We start from the raw sequence: 16771 nt of genomic DNA, 5'->3' as shown, positions 1-16771 counted from the left end.
AACCATTTAAGGGGCACTTGAATAGTCTCGAAGACGCTCTATTGGTTCTGTCGGACCTTTTCAACTCGCATGTCCCAATGGGACTCGGCTCCTCGAGCTTTCCCTAGGACGGCTACGCAGACCAACCCGCAATTGGGGAAAGTACAACTATGCGGTTCCCAGTCATAGTCTAACCGCTCCAGCATGGCAATGATCGGACTCCCGAAATTGAGTGTCCCCCACGCACGGCACCCCATGGGTCGCGCGCTGGATGAGGGAATTTCCCATGGGTCCACTTTACATTTCTTACCACATATTTCACAGTAAAATCACCTAATACATAATCTTCTTTGTCATCCTTCACAGGGGCACGCCGGCTACAAGCAAAGAGCGATACACGGGTTCACACCTCCACGAGAACTCCTATCGGGTCTCTCTCCTTATACTTCGACAGGAAAGAGGCTTGATGCGGAAGTACCTCTCTTTTTAACGAAGCCGAAGACAAAAACGACTGAGTGAGCCACATGCTGTCAATCCAATCATCTCAATCGATAGTAAGCATGGCCCCCGAAGCAAAGCACGTACGCCGACTTCAAGAGCACCTATCCTCCTAGGGGCACCCTCCACGGGAGCGACAAGACACGGTCAAGAACGGCATCCGATGCAGACCACGAAGATCGGGGCATCCGCGTTCAACACGCATGCGGGGCAACCTTGGTCACCTACACCCCAGGGCAAATCTTATTCTTCTTCTTAGACGATAGGGGAAATCATTTGTAAAGTTTGCAAGGACGAGCAACATGAAGTTCGGCTTCCGAATATCCAGGAGCCAAACCTCCATGAAAGGCCGACCCTCACGAAATAGGGCGAGGCACACCAAAGCGACCACGCAATGCAAAGTTAAGGAGTTTCCAACAAATGCACGGGGCATAAAACAAACCCCAACTGCAAGAAAAAAAAAACAGAGCGAAAAGAAGCGGGAAAAACCCGCCAATGAAGAGAGAGAGAAAAGACGCGGGAAAAACCCGCCAATGAACAAAATAAGGCATCACTGAAATATAAAACTCCGGCACCGCAGAGATATAAAACTCCGGCACAGCCAATTTGAAGGAGAAATCAACAAACCCCGACAAAAGGGGAGCAGCAAAAGCAACTTCTCGACGGAGACAGAACGCAACGCACTAGGAGGTTGAATCCTTCGAACCCTTCGCCCTTGCAAACTCGAGAGACAAAAGAATCGAGCCCGCTAGATCGAAAACCCCTCGGGGCGACCTAGTAAAAAGCTAGGGCAAGAGAGATGCACGACTGAAAATCCCAAGGCGAGCAATCGTGGCAAAAGGAGAGTTCATCCCCTTTAGGTTGAGAGGTACGGCCCCGAGGTGGGTAGCCGTAGCAAAAGGAGAGTAAAACGAGAGATAACCAAAACAGTCACCCTAGGCTCTCGCACACTGCGCGGACCAAGGATCCCCAAGGGAAATTGCCAGGTTATCTACTCCAACACAATCCCCGATCGGCTCTCCTGTACGACTCAACTATCCAAGACGGATTCTTTCTCAAACACAGCGGGCGACCAAGCACGCAATCTAAGCAGTTCAAGACAGCCAACACCAACCGGAGGATGAAAGAGAAAGGGGGTACATCTCATTGAAGGCGTGAATCCGTGTATCATTTTAGCTTGGGGCAACGTGCTCCCCATGCTTTCTCTTTTTCTCTCGGCTCGTACATGACTCTAAATGGGTCATAGCCACCCTACAATCGGCTACCACAAAGCCAAAATCCTAGACACTCCGGGAGTCAAGTCATAACACTTTGGAAGTGAATAGACTATGATCTAGTGAAAAAGAACCAATAAGCTTGCTTCAATTAGGAAAACTTACCACAATTAGTCGAGTGATTAACGCTTATTAATTAGTTTATTGCGATTTAATTGGTAATTTCTCACGCCACGTGATGAGATAGGATCACCGAATTACAAACTTATTTTTACTGTATTTTGTAATCCTTAATTTTAATGAATAGATCATATATATTTTGTTATTCTTTTTTAACAGTCATATAGTTCATGACCCATAATTTATATGAGATGATGAACTTCCCTTCTCTTCAATTTGTGATGGACGCAATTCCTTTCTTTTTTATTTCCCCGAAAAACTCGGCTACATGAATAATGACAAGTTATTGTATTAATACTTGTATTAATTAAAATCCCAGAAAAAATAAAAAGAATATCAAATGATGAGGAAAATATGGATAGGAGTAATTTATATTTGAATTGTAATATGGAAACAAAAAAAAATTAGTAATCTGCTCAAATAAGATGGAAAATTATGTATGTGACCAAAGGACATCACTAGTAGTGAAAGAAAAAGTAGGAATTGAAATTGTAAACATTGTTTTGGGACAAAAAAAATTATAAGTATTGCAAAGTAAATATATAAATAAATAAAACAAAGATAAGATCTAATAGGATTATGAAATTAAGGAAGAGAGAACATAATTGATGAAGTAAAATAGAAAAAGATATTGGCGGGAGAGAGTCTCCTGAAATTAGAGATACTACTCAGAGTTCCTTAAAAAGTGAATTTGGATATTTTAGTTAAGAAGCCAATAATATTTGTGAAAATAGTATATTAGGGTGCGGAAATAACGTTGGCCTTAATTAATTGTTAATTATCTTATAGAAAATGAAAAAAGAAAGTTCATTTACCAAATAAGTTGGTTTAAGCGCTTTGGTGCTAATTCTCTTTTAACAATCTCTCGAGTTTGAGCCTCCTAAATAGAGAAAATTCATGATTATAATATGATCCTTTTATGAAATCATCTCATCTCTTGCGACTGAATATCGTTAGATCAATTCCTTATGACATGGATTTCATCACAAAGAGTTGATCAAATGACTAGTAATCAATATAAGCATAGTACGTTAAAGAGACAGGAAAAAACTCCCCTACGCCATATGATTATATTTGTCTGATCAGCATACAATGGTACTGCTTATCGTGTCTTCTAAAATATCAAAGGTTTGTAAAGTGACCCAAATTAGATTCTTTCATTGAAATATTGTATGGAATGAAATATTACAAAACCTTTGTGCTTGCACTAAAAATGGACCAGAAAGTTTAATCACTTCCGATAGAGAGTACAATGTCTCCACGTACCATAGGAATTCCCGTATATGACGTTCATATAAAGATCGGATTTCCTCTTTCTCTCTTCCTTCTCACATAGTCAGCAGTGGAAGCTCGCCCCAAAAACTTCTCGATACTCTTCTCTTCAGCCTTAATTCTCTGTGTCTCAGCTACTGCAACAGCTGCAGGGCTCCTGGCCAACGTGACAGTTGCCGGCAGTGTTTGTGTTCGAAGACTCGATCATGGACCCAAGGAACAACAACCGCATTTAGACCATTGCCAAGTGCAATTTCCCACCCTACAGTCGGGACTATGCCGGAGGTAAGCCCAACAGACGAATCAGCAATGGCAAAGTCCCCTCAGACATGCTAGGTAATATACTCTTCCCAGATTATGCGCTCTCTTCTCTACCTGCGCACTATGTTCTGCATCGAGATTAAGTGAAACGGAAACGACCTTCATTAGAGAACCTATCGTTTATTAAACCTATAGGGTCCATCGAATCCCTTATCACTTGATTGTGGATTGGGACATGGAGAGCTTTGATCATAGAGGAGAAAATCCGCATGTGACAATTCATTAAAAAAAGGATAGTGAAAACCACTTGAATCTATAGAGCGACTTGAGGAGCTTCAAATATAGTGGAGAAAATCCGAATGTGAAAATTCATCAAAAAAAAACGGAGAAACGACCTTTATTCGTCAACCTACCATTTATTTTTGTCAAACAAAGTGGAGAAAATCCACATATGACAATTCATCAAAAAAAAAAAACAGAGAAGGAGACACGACCTTCATTCGAGAACCTACCGTTTATTGAATCTATAGGGTCCATCGAATCCCTTACCACTTACTCCGGATTGAAACATGGGGAGCTTCGATTATTGAGGAAAGGAAATGCATTTAACAATTCATTAAAAAAAACAGAGAAAAGGGGAAAAAAAATAAAAAGGAGAGGAGGAGAAACTAGAGAATACTCTTTTGTTAGGTTGAATCTTTCTTTATTTTTGTATTTGATTTTCAAATCAGTAAACTTGCGCTGATATGATTTTTTGTTGCGCTTATGAAGAGCATATAAAGTTGGGAAGTATAAGTACCCATAATCAAAAGAGAAAACCTACCACAAACAACTGTGATATTCTTACAAATAAATTCTCTTCAACAAAGCCTGCCCCAAGCATCGCCAACAAATCAATGGAGCGCACGGTGAGAGCAAATTAAGTCAAAACTATCAAACAGATTCCTATCACCACAAAATTCATATTTTGAGAAAAGTAAAGGTCAGCAGATGCGGTTAATACTCATATAAAAACATACAAAAACATATGATATAGTTAAGTATACTTGACTTTCATATGAACATGAGAAGGCATGAAAATTAAAAAATGCCCGAGAGACAAAGTCTTTTGATTATTTAAAGATAGGTAAGAGATCATACTCAATCAAACACGTACGCATACTTCCGCTTGCAATTTCAGATGGGTCGTTTAAGTCTCCCTCCAGCACTGGTCTCTTCCACCCTATCTCCCTTTACCGGCCTACCTTTATTCAACTTGTGCAGTAGGTATATATTACATATAAACGGCACAATATAAAAAGCAATATAAACAAACAGTATTAAATAGAATGGAAATTTGATTGTAGTTAAAATTATAAGAATATATTTGTCCGTAATGGAAAGGGCAACTCTATATTTTGTTACAAGTTATATGAACGGCAATTCGACTGCCACAATATAAAAGATTTCTTGAATAATAACTAATGTATATAGTATATGTTATGTTAGATTATATGCAAATAATATATATATTATACTTCATAATTAATGATAGAAATTTTTCTTAATACATAAGTGATAATGTGTCAAAGCGAGAAAGATTTCTCGTACACGGCCCCTTTTAATTGTAATGGGTTTCGAAGGGAAAAAAAAAGAAAAAGAAAAATCTTTCTTGGTCTATAACCTAAACTAGGTAAATTCATTGACTCCATTTCTTATTTCTGATAATGTAACGACATAAGAATTCGGTTCAGGCTTTATTTCTATCTATATATATATATATAGTTTAAGGCATGTTATATTTAGAAAACACATTTATATATTGGCATAATGGTTACATTTGAAAAAATATGAAGAATAGAACAGTTGAAGGCTGATGGAGTGAGTTGAGTGATGCATTAAAAATTCAGAAGCTTCTACCAACCTGGCTTGATTTAGGTGGTTTAGCGACTGTTCTCATAAGTATATTTTTCTCTTAAGTATATTTTGGATTTAAATCTAGTGAATAGAGAAAATCTATTATTTGAAGAGTTTTACCTCTTAATGGGTCTACTTAGCTTGAACCTAGATTAGTCGGAGCCCAATAGACTTTCTGATACCAAGTGAGGTACATCGGTAAAGAAAAATTAGAAACTTCTCGGGCATTGAAATACACTAACGAATCAATAGAGATTAGCAGGATGAGCCACAGCTCGACTTGAAAATGACTTTCCCCGGTCTAAATGCTTGACCTAGAAAGTAGTAGTATTTCCTTTGGGGAAAGTAGACTTTCCCCAGGTTCAAAACTTTCGAAGATGAAACTTCAATCCTATGTGGAAATCCAAAAATCATGGTAAAATGTTTTTTGGGTAGTTTTTCCTTTTTATATAGAGAGGCACAGTCGTAAATATGGTTTCTTATGATGGAATTAAGATGAATCTATGATAAAGAATTTTTAAACATATGTAATCTACTTATGAAGGACAACAGCATCAAAATATAAGATAGGAAAAAAATAGAAAAAAAAAAAAGAATTTTTAAACCTATGCAATCTACTTATGAAGGACATCATCAAAATATAAGATAGGGAAAAAAATAAAAATAAAAAGGGGAAGGGAGTCTGTCAGACAACCGTGTGACCACCCCAGTCCTCGAAACCGAGGAGCTGAGAACGATCCTCTACAGTTGCTCCGCCCCCTCAAGGGAGGAGGAGAGCCATTAATCACGCTCTAATCACACAGCCATGGTTCATCCACCAGACTTAGATTCCTGTCTCCGTAAAACTCAAGGACACAGAGGTACGAGCCTATAGAACAGATCCTGTTCAAGTAAGGTCGTGCCTCATGAGGGCACCGAAATATCATATATACTCTTCTCTTTGGCTCTGAGTTTTCAATGTGGGGTTGTTTTCATGTATGTTTAAACGCTGCTGGTGGCCCTACTTGTCTGTGTGAGCACTCGCAAAGGATCCAATGTCCAAAAAATGAATAATTTAGTAGGCATGTGAAACTCATTCAAGAGGACCACTTTTAGCCCCGCAGTCCCCAGAATCATCAAGCGGGCTTTTCCATGGCCCACTTTTCTATTATTCATCAATTAAAAGTAATTAATACATAGTAGATACAGGTTGGCCTGTTCCTTTTTGTGCATTATATAGACATATTTTTATTTTCAAGAAAGTATTTTATATAATTTATTTATGAACGTAAAAAGAATTTATTCTCCAAAAACCTTTTTAATGTCTATTCGTGATATTTCTACATATTAATAACTTTTATAGTTTTGCCAAAAATAAATTAATTCAAAAATCCAAAAAACTTAAAAACTTAAAAAGTTAAAAAATAGACAACTGGAGCTCTCATTTTTCGTACTTTAGTTTTTATCTATTCTATATATATATATATATATATATATATATATATATATAATTGAGTAACATTGACTCTTAATATAAATGATTTATCATTGATAGAACAAAAGTATTAAAATAAATTATTGAAACAACGATTAAAAGAGTTTATTAATTTATAATCCAATATGCTAGTTGTTTATGACCGTGGATTTTACTTATTATATAATTCAACGAATTATTTAAACTAAACTATCTTATATTTCTCGTATTAAATTTCTTTCTATTGATCTTGTTTTCGAATCAATGGGGCATTATTTATTACAATTTTAATACTTAAATCTCATATTTTTATATCAAATTATTAATAATTCAATTAAAAATTTTCAATTTCAATTAATCTATTCTTGAAAGTAAAATTAGCGTTCATTAAAATTAGTTAAAGGAGAAGGTCTTTTTCAACAAACATTATCCACCCATTTAAATGATTTTACATATCTGAACGCCTTATTTTGTATGGACGTACATATTTACAACATTTTCATTAAGAAAGCAATTCATAATATTTAAAATAAATTAAAGGAAAGAATAATTACAATAATTTTCTTTTGTATCGAAGAATAATATGAACCATAATACAAATAATATATTGATCTAATGCTACAAGAAAAACGGGGATTAAAATGGTAATCTATTTACCTAATCATGCTACACAGCTTGTTGAGTCGCACTTATTTATTTTTTTACATTTCTTAGTTCAAATCCCTTCCTCTTTCCTACATGCTATGACAGCTAATATCAAAATCTCCTATATACAAACTTTAGACAAAATAAATTGCATAATAAATTGATGATTTTTCCTAATAGCAAGTAAATTTTTTTGATTTTCTCAAAACATTCTTTTTTATTTTTTCACTATTCGTCATTTATTTTAATTTTTAGTGCAATAATTGAACCTCCTTTCTTTTGAAAAATAATTTTCCCTTTCCGGAGCAAAGTTAAGTATCTACCATTCAATACTCTGCTAGCTAATTTTTGCATATGAACGTTTACCCTTGAAATCATTATCATACATATAGAGAAAACAATACATTACAATATGAATCGATAATAATAAAAATACATCAATTACATGAATATTACAAAATAAATTGGAGAAAAAGTAATTGTTATGTTATAACAACTTAGCAAATTATAGCAGTGAATAATAATATTTGAAAAGCTCTGGAAAAAATATATCTTAAATTCTTTCTTTAAAAATGTAAATAAATAGATTGTTGAGTCTAGATTTACAGTGATTAAGGGAATTAATAGCATTGTAAATGATTCTGTTGTAACTGATATTGGTTGAATAAATTAATATGACCTTTTATGGCAAAAGAAAAAATAATTACCACAAAGATGTACATTAATGTCCGCTTTCATCAAATAGCACACTATCTTCCTTTCATCGCCACATATAAACTACTGTTCGATTTCTACATAGATGCATGTTTTCTACAACTTCATATATTAGCCGTTCAAGTGCTCCTCGTTTAACACAAAGACAATTAATGACCAAATAATTCTTGCCCATTCTATGCTTAAGAGTTAAGTATTGCATATTGGTGACAAATTAAAATAGGCTTTTTCTTATCAATGTAGGTTAGTTTTAGGTGAGTCGGCGTTATTACTTGTCTAGGCCTCTTGCATGAATATTGTGATTGAAGAAAATTCAGGAATTTGAGAGTTTTATCCGTTAGTGGGTTGTTCTAATTTGAACCTAGATTAGTCCTCACTCAAACCTAGATTAAGTGGACCTAGTGAACTTTCGAACTTTGAATATCAGGTGGTATACAAAAGAAAATCACAAATAGAAAGAAATTACTTAAACTAGTGATGAATAATTGAAATAGACTTTTTATCAACATGAGCTGGTTTTAGGTGAGTAGAACATATTATTCTTAGGTAAGGCATCGGGTGCAAGTCTTATGATTGGAGAAAATTAACAATCAGGTGAGGTTTATCTTTTAGTAGGTCGACCTCGCTCAAATCTGGATTTGTTAGACCTAGTGAACTTTCAAATATGAAGTAGTACACGCTAAAAAATATATTTATGAATGATAATAAGTGCATAAGTGGAAGAAAATAAATCGAAACAACAACATTACTAAGCTAACAAAATAAATTGTTAACTTATCAAAAGATACTTTCGAGATTTATTAGAATTAAAAAGTCGAGAAATTATATATCCTTTTCTTCCAATATTTCATAATAACAAAATTTTGCGTAATATGGTTCTTTGTAAATTTGCGCAGAACAAAAATTTTCTTTATTTTCTCATTCATGTTTATGTTTTTAAATAATATATATAAGAATTTTAAGTTAACAGTAAATAGATTAGAATATCATGACATGACACACAATGTCCTCAAATGGTCAAGTAAACATTTTCAATGTAGTAATGGAAATATTTAAATGATATAATATGATATTAGAAGAATGTAAAGAAAAATTGGAGAAGTTTTTTTGAAAATAGTGAAAATAAAAAAAATCCTGAGGAAATTAAGTGAAAAATGAAAAAGTAGGGACAGGTAAATAAATTAGAAAAGCATAAGTCAAGTACCCGTTTTCAATGTAAGAAATATTCGTATAATGTAATATGATATTAGAAGAATGTAAAGAAAATTTGGATAAGTTTTTTGAAAATATTGAAACTAACATGAAATTATTGGGCAATTAAGTGAAAAATGAAAAAGTAGGGACATGTAACTTGGTCAGAAAAGCATGGAAAGAAAAGTTTTTGTTGCCAGGCAAGGATCGAACTCGGGCATTTTCTGTGGGAATAGGTCTTGGAATTAATCTTATCAGGGATGAAATGTTGCCTGATAAAAGATAAAATATATATAAAAAAAAGATTGTTTTGAAAAAAGAAAAGGAAAAAAAGGTTACAAAATGTGGCTTGGCACAAGTCCCACCTAAACAACATTTTTAGTTTATTACTATGAAGACCCTAAGAACGTATATAACTCTATGTTGTAAATTTGATATTATTGCGGGACTATTTTGAAAATAATCATGTATTTTAATTTTCCTGAAGGACCCATTAAAAATAAATTCAATTTATCTACAAGGGTACCGCAGTAAGAATGAAAATAATATAAAACTTACTATCTCATTGGGCCACGTCTCCGCCATATCAACAGGGTTTGGTAACCCGGCCATTTTAAATGGACACCTTATTAATCACCTATGATGATAGATACTTATATATTTCTCCTGCTGCTTTGTTTATTTATTTTTGCATAGCCTTTCTTTTTTTTTTCTTTTCGTTTTCCTTTATATTAGCCTACTGATTTATCAACAAGGCAAGTAATAATCCAGAAAAAAAAGGTTAAGTAGTACGTAAACTTATTACTTATTTTGGATTTTTTTTTTTTGGAATGCACTATGGTATCTAAAAGCTCAATGGATCATGACTAATTCAATCGAGCCGTGCCGGCCCACTAAGGGGTAAATCTATTACATTATGAATTTTCTCCACTAAGGGGAACAAACACCTTAAGGATAATGATTTTTTTTTTCGGTAGATTATTTTGGATACTTTAATTCATACCATATATTGAACTAAATTATATATATGTGTACATCCACTTAACTATTACAAATTTACGAATAATGATTTCATACGTTCTGAAGGGAAGCCAAATATATGGTGGCAGGTGGAATTGCAGTTATATATCTTTGAAATTGATCCAGGATAGGTAGCGCTATTCGATTGCACAAAACAAAAAATTCGCGCAAACGCTATGCGCTATCTGACATATAGCTCCACCTTACTGTCGAAACCCGAAACCTGAAAGAAGAAAATTGAATTTGATATTGCTGGTTTATCCATATAGAGTAACATTGATGTTAATTGGTCAATCGATGAACAGATTATGTGTCCAATGCTCGCAATAAGGCATTTTCATTGACAGCTGAATTGTTCGGGGTCAAGGAATTGCTACCCGCTTACCTTGATCCAGCTCTGCAGATTCAGGACCTTCTCACCAGTGTCAGCTTCTCCTCTGGTACTTCCGGCTATGATCCACAGACCTCCAAATCGCTGGTAAATGATTCTTTGCCTCTTCTCCTCGAATCTTGACAGTCGACATCACAGTACAACTCAAGAAAATGATTTTATAAGCAAGGCTCCCTTCCACGCTTTCCCCAGTCTGTTAATGTAAATGCCAGGTTGATGGAAAACATTTGCAGCTCAGATTTTTATTTCTGTTAGTTTAGTTGCTTTGCTGAGAGGTATAAGATCAATCTTGCCCCGGACAAGGCCGTCGTGGCCTACTCATCATGCCTCTGTCACCACTTTCCTTGTGGTTGGCAGAAGGCCCTCTTCGAGGCTGACCTTGGCTTGGGATGAGCTACCCAGGCCAAGGTTGTGTGGGTCCGAGGTGCTAGTACGGCAATGGCAAATGGTTGGCCATCACAATTATTGCACTCATAAAGCGGATCATTTGCCGTATGTTACGTACTTATCGATTTGATTGAAATAGGACGTTGTCATTATCAGATCAATTGGATCAATACAGCCAAAGCATTGCGAGGATAAAAGTAGAGGTCGGTGATGAGAAGGCAGCATCGATTGGGTCAGAGAGCATCCACATCTTGTGCATGGGAAGCAATGATATCGCAAACACATTCTTCGGGCCACTCAGAAGGCATATGTCATCCCACACCGATCTTATGGTAAACTGGTCCTCAAGCTTCATTCAGGTATGCATGGGCGGATCTAATTTGGTTATAAATGAAATCATGATGACTCGACATGGAGCCTACCGTGAATTTGACTTTGAGCAAGCTCATGTGGCCTGACAAAACTCAGTTCGGCTCGGCGCAACTCATCTTACCTTCCTAGGAGCAAGGCTTACCGAAGGCAGTGCATCGTTTCATCTACCGACTTATTAAGAACGTGTAAAATTATGTACGCAGGAGCTGTACGGATTGGGAGCTGAACCTCCCGCCAGTCGGGTGTCTACCCGGGCAGAGGACTCTGAGAGGAGGCTTTAAGAGGCACTGCTTTGAAGATGGAAACAATGCCGCCCTCCTCTTCAACTCCAAGATCTCCTCACTAACTGACTCCCTCAGCTCCCAGCTCTCCGGCTCTAAGATCGTCTACCTCGAAATCTACGACATACTCCTCTCACTCATCCAAAACTCCACTCAATACGGTAATTAATTTATGCGATCACGCACTTTTTATGTTCATATTGTATGTATGCCATGCTCGTTGAGTTTGATCTCAGCTAGGTTGTTGATCGTCGAACTGCTGCCATTTGATGCAGGTTTTGAAGTCAGTGCTAAGGGGTGCAGCGGCACCGGGAGCCTCGAAGTTGGTTTCCTCTGTAACAGGCTCGACGTCTTTTTGTCGTGCAAAGATGACGAGAAGTACGTGTTCTGGGACAGCTTCCATCCCACGGAGAAGGCGTACAAGATTATCGTGGAAAATATCAAAGGTGACATAAACAATGTTTTTAGAGGAACCAGAAAAAGAAAAAGGAATGTTCTTTTCATCTGTCGATTTGTACCTCGTGATCTAATCAAATTAAATTTATAAGTACATGTATATAAAAGCTGCAATGATATAATATGTTGCAATCAATCTTTTGGTGCAATCACTTTTTGCATCGTTCCATTGTAATTACTAATGAGCAAAAACTAAAAAGAATGGCTCATCTATGAAAGTGCGATTGCACCATGTAATGATTGCTCCATAGAAGTTCCTTGTTTCATGTTGATGAGATACTACGTTAGTGTTCTTTCTGATGAACCGGATATTTTTGAAGGGGTAAAAAAGTAATGAGAAAAGATAAATCATACTTTTTGGGCCAAACTTGGATGGGGCAGTCGGCCCATTGGGCAACAAAAGTACGTTTAAAGCTGTTGGTGGGCCTTAAATGGGCCCCCAGGATAACGAACCACGACAAACGATTGTAATACTATCAAACTCATGTTGTTTCCCATTGTAATTAGTAGTCAACCCAAAATTTTTCTCCAAAGTCGCAATTGAAGGAACCGATGGTACGAATTGACATTTCGAACCACAATTCCAAAAGTCCTAGCCAACACTGCAATCGATGTTTTTTTGTTGTCCAATAAAGAAAGGCAAATCAATTTTAGCTTGGCCCCTCTCCCCTGTATTGAGATCACATACACGTGGGATGAGTTTACTCTTGAGTTGTGGCAAAAAAAAAAAAGAAAAAAAGAATGTTATGCGTCGACGCACAATGCCACATGCTAACCCTTTATTGGTGGGAAGCGCAGAGCAATCTCGTATGAATAGTGACTAATCAAATCCAAAGCAGATGTATTGAGAAATTATTAGTTGGTTATCAACCGTCATCATGTATGACTGTCGGTTAATGCTCATCACATTAACGAGTTATTGAATTCTTTCATTTGCATTGGATTACGTAAACTATTTGTGATTTTCAAACAAACCAAATAATGATTTTTCTATATTCATCCATCCGTTTCAATTTTTGACCTCCGTCATAACACCGTATTCAACGATCAATTCATCGACACCTATAAATCTGATCCCTACTCAAAAATGAAAATTTTCTTTATGATTCCCTCTCAAAGTCAAATCTTTGCCCCTTGAAATTGATGACAGCTGCAGTCCAGTCCAGGAATCATACCTCAAGTAAGAAAAGATACAACGAGGTCATGCACATCTCCTTAATATGGAAGTTGTTTTCCACGATCCTTCAGTTAGATATAAATTAATTAAAGACTCATCAACAACTGCAGTTTGCCATATAATTATCAAAAAGAAATTTCAGTTCGCTATTGAGAATTCAAAAGGTAATTCATATTGTTCTTTGAAATGTGATCACGACGACCCTTTGGTACAGTTTATCCACATGAGTCATCGGATAATAGACGAGTCTCCCATGCGAACCAAGTACTTACCGAGAAAATAATAAAAATCATCCTAGCTAGCTAGAGTCACCAAACTTTTTGCCATAATCCTATTCGTACTTTGGAGGGCTATAATTTAGATTAGACTCGAAATGGAAGGGGTGTGTGAAAAGAGGAGAATCGATTGAATTGAAGGTAATAATCTTTATTGATGTGACAACCGTATATATACAGAATAACTCATTGATACCTACGGTAAGTAAATCAAAAAGGATACTGTATAAACTATACAAAGAATATCCTAAGAATATCCTAGAATATTCTAAGAATACAAGAAGATTCTAATGTAACAAATCTCGGAGAATATGTGGAAATATCTCGGAAATCATGGCATATCCCGTAATACTCCCCCTCAAGTTGGAGAATGAGGATCCCGAATTCCCAACTTGCGAAGGAGTAAATGAAAGCGATCTCGACCGAGAGCTTTAGTGAACAAATCTGCCAACTGTGAATGTGTCGATAAATAAGCTGTAGAAATAATGCCTGACAGTATATGATCCCGGATAAAATGGCAATCGATCTCAATATGCTTGGTTCGTTCATGGAATACAGGATTTGCCGCAATATGTAGAGCGGCTTGATTATCGCAATACAAGAGTGTAGGTCCAGGTATTGTGACGCCCAAAGAAGATAGAAGACTACGTAACCATATGACCTCACTAACAGTTGCTGCCATAGCTCGGTACTCAGCTTCTGCAGATGATCTGGAGACTGTGGTTTGCTTCTTTGTTTTCCATGATACTGGACTACCACCAAGTGTGATAAAATATCCGGTGACTGATCGTCTAGTCATTGGACAACTAGCCCAATCGGAATCACAATATGCTACTAAATCCATGGAAGCAGGTCGTAAGAATATTCCCTGTCCCGGTGAGCATTTGAGGTAACGAATGATCCTTAATGCTGCATCCCAGTGATCCTTTCGTGGGTCCTGCATGAACTGGGAGAGGATGTGAACCGAGTAAGACAACTCAGGACGAGTTATGGTCAAATAAATTAGACGACCGATCAGACGACGGTATCTAGTCGGTTCTGATATTGGAGAGCCCGAGTCCGATGATAGACCATGACGTTGTTCCATAGGAAAGTAGGAGGGCTTCGATCCAAGTAAGCCGCACTCATTGATGATGTCGAGTGCATATTTCCTTTGATTAAGAAATAAGCCCTTCTCCATGCGGGTTACTTCTATCCCGAGAAAGTATCTTAAAGACCCCAGGTCTTTAATGCGAAAATGAGTATCAAGATATCTCTTAAGAGATGTACAGTCTTCAGAACTATTCCCAACGACAATCATATCATCCACATAGACTAGTACCGCAAGAAATTTCTTATCCCGCTGTAGTGTAAAGAGAAAATGATCGGCTTCAGACTGAGAGAAACCATAATTGCGTAGGGCACTCGTAAACTTAGAGAACCAATTGCGAGACGCTTGGCGAAGACCATAAAGGGATTTCTGAAGACGACACGCATAACCTGGGCGTCGATGAGAAAATCCCGGGGGTAACTTCATATATACTTCCTCTTCAAGTTCCCCATGAAGAAATGCATTATGGACATCTAGTTGATGCATTTCCCAATTATTAGTTACTGCGAGAGAAAGCAGAACACGTACCGTAACGAGCTTGGCGACGGGTGCAAAAGTTTCATGAAAATCCACGCCCTCTATTTGTGTGAATCCTTTTGCTACAAGACGAGCCTTGAAACGTTCAATGCTGCCATCCGCATGACGTTTAATTTTGAAAACCCATTTGCAACCAATGGGTTTCTTGCCTTCGGGAACTGGTTCTATTCGCCAAGTATTGTTAGATTCCAAAGCTCGTATTTCAGCCTGCATAGCATTACGCCATCGAGAATCTTGTACTGCTTCTTGGTAGGATCGAGGTTCAACCTCATGGTCCAATGCCGCAGTATATGCAAAATGATAATCAGTAAATTTCGAATATGATAGACATGGCTCAATTGAATAAGACTTACCCGAGAAAGTCGATGAAGTGGGTGTGCTCGAATTGGAGAGGGGGGCTGAATTTCAACTGTATGGCAAAGAAAATCCTTGTGCCAACTGGGAGGATGTCGATTTCTGTCTGATCTTCGTAACTGAATATTCTGATTAGCTGGAGTACTATCAGCATGGGTAGGAGAAAGAGGCCCAAAATCCATGGGCTGAATCAGTGGACTGTGTACAGAGAAAGGAAGCTGGGCCGCAGAAGGAAGAAGTTGGGCCTCGGAGGAAGTGATCCGGGCCTCGGAGGAAGAGAATTGGGCCTCAGAGGAAGGGAGCTGGACTGCAGGCCGAGCTGGAATATTCTCCAGTTCTGCGGGCCGATGATCAGAAGAAACGGGCTGGACTGCTGAATTAACTTCGGGCTGGGCATGTCCTGATTCATCATTGGGCTGAACTGATATGAATTTATTTTCTAGCTCATAATTCTCCCCCTTGCTTCCATAATCTGAACCGGGCACAAAATCCAAGAACAAGGGTGTGTCATTCTTGTCAATAATTCTATTGTCCAACCTCTCTTGAGAAAAAGGAAATGTGTCCTCAAAAAATTTCACATCCCTAGAGACAAATATTTCTCGTGTTTTCAAATCATATAAGCGCCAACCCTTCTTACCGTATGGGTATCCCACGAAAATACACTTACGTGATCTTTCTCCAAATTTGTCTGTTACGCTTGACCTATTATGTGCGTAGCAAAGACAACCAAATACTCGTAGGTGAGAATAATCAGGTGGTTTATTGAATAACATCTCAAACGGAGTTTTACCCGATAAAATCGATGATGGCGTTATATTGATGAGGTATGCAGCAGTGGTTACACATTCTCCCCAAAATCGTGTTGGAAGACTTGCCTGAAATAAGAGTGCCCGTGCCACGTTTAATATGTGGCGATGTTTCCTTTCTACTCGCCCATTCTGTTGTGGAGTATAGGAACAGGAAGTCTGATGTATGATGCCACGTTGTGAGAAGAAATTTTGTATTTCTTTGGAGAGAAATTCCGACCCATTATCAGTCCGAAGAATTTTCACTGATCTTTCAAACTGATTTTGTACCAGATTGATGAATCCAATTAGGTTATATCTGGCCTCGGCTTTATCACGTAAA

The 16771-nt window shown here is 37.2% G+C and overlaps 1 non-coding gene and 1 pseudogene across 1 annotated transcript; one reads left to right on the top strand and one right to left on the bottom strand.

Annotated features, from left to right (window-relative positions):
- The first annotated feature begins 2963 nt into the window (after positions 1–2963).
- On the top strand, positions 2964–12426 carry LOC116212071 (annotated as a pseudogene).
- On the bottom strand, positions 5980–6200 carry LOC116212569. The gene has a single exon (XR_004157881.1). It is a non-coding gene; the product is annotated as a small nucleolar RNA U3 (small nucleolar RNA).
- Positions 12427–16771: the final 4345 nt, after the last annotated feature.

The sequence above is a fragment of the Punica granatum genome, chromosome 6 (assembly GCF_007655135.1).
Source record: "Punica granatum isolate Tunisia-2019 chromosome 6, ASM765513v2, whole genome shotgun sequence".
NCBI classification, from domain to species: domain Eukaryota; kingdom Viridiplantae; phylum Streptophyta; class Magnoliopsida; order Myrtales; family Lythraceae; genus Punica; species Punica granatum.
Note: the sequence above shows the minus strand (reverse complement) of the source record. Positions and strands in the feature narration are given on the sequence as shown.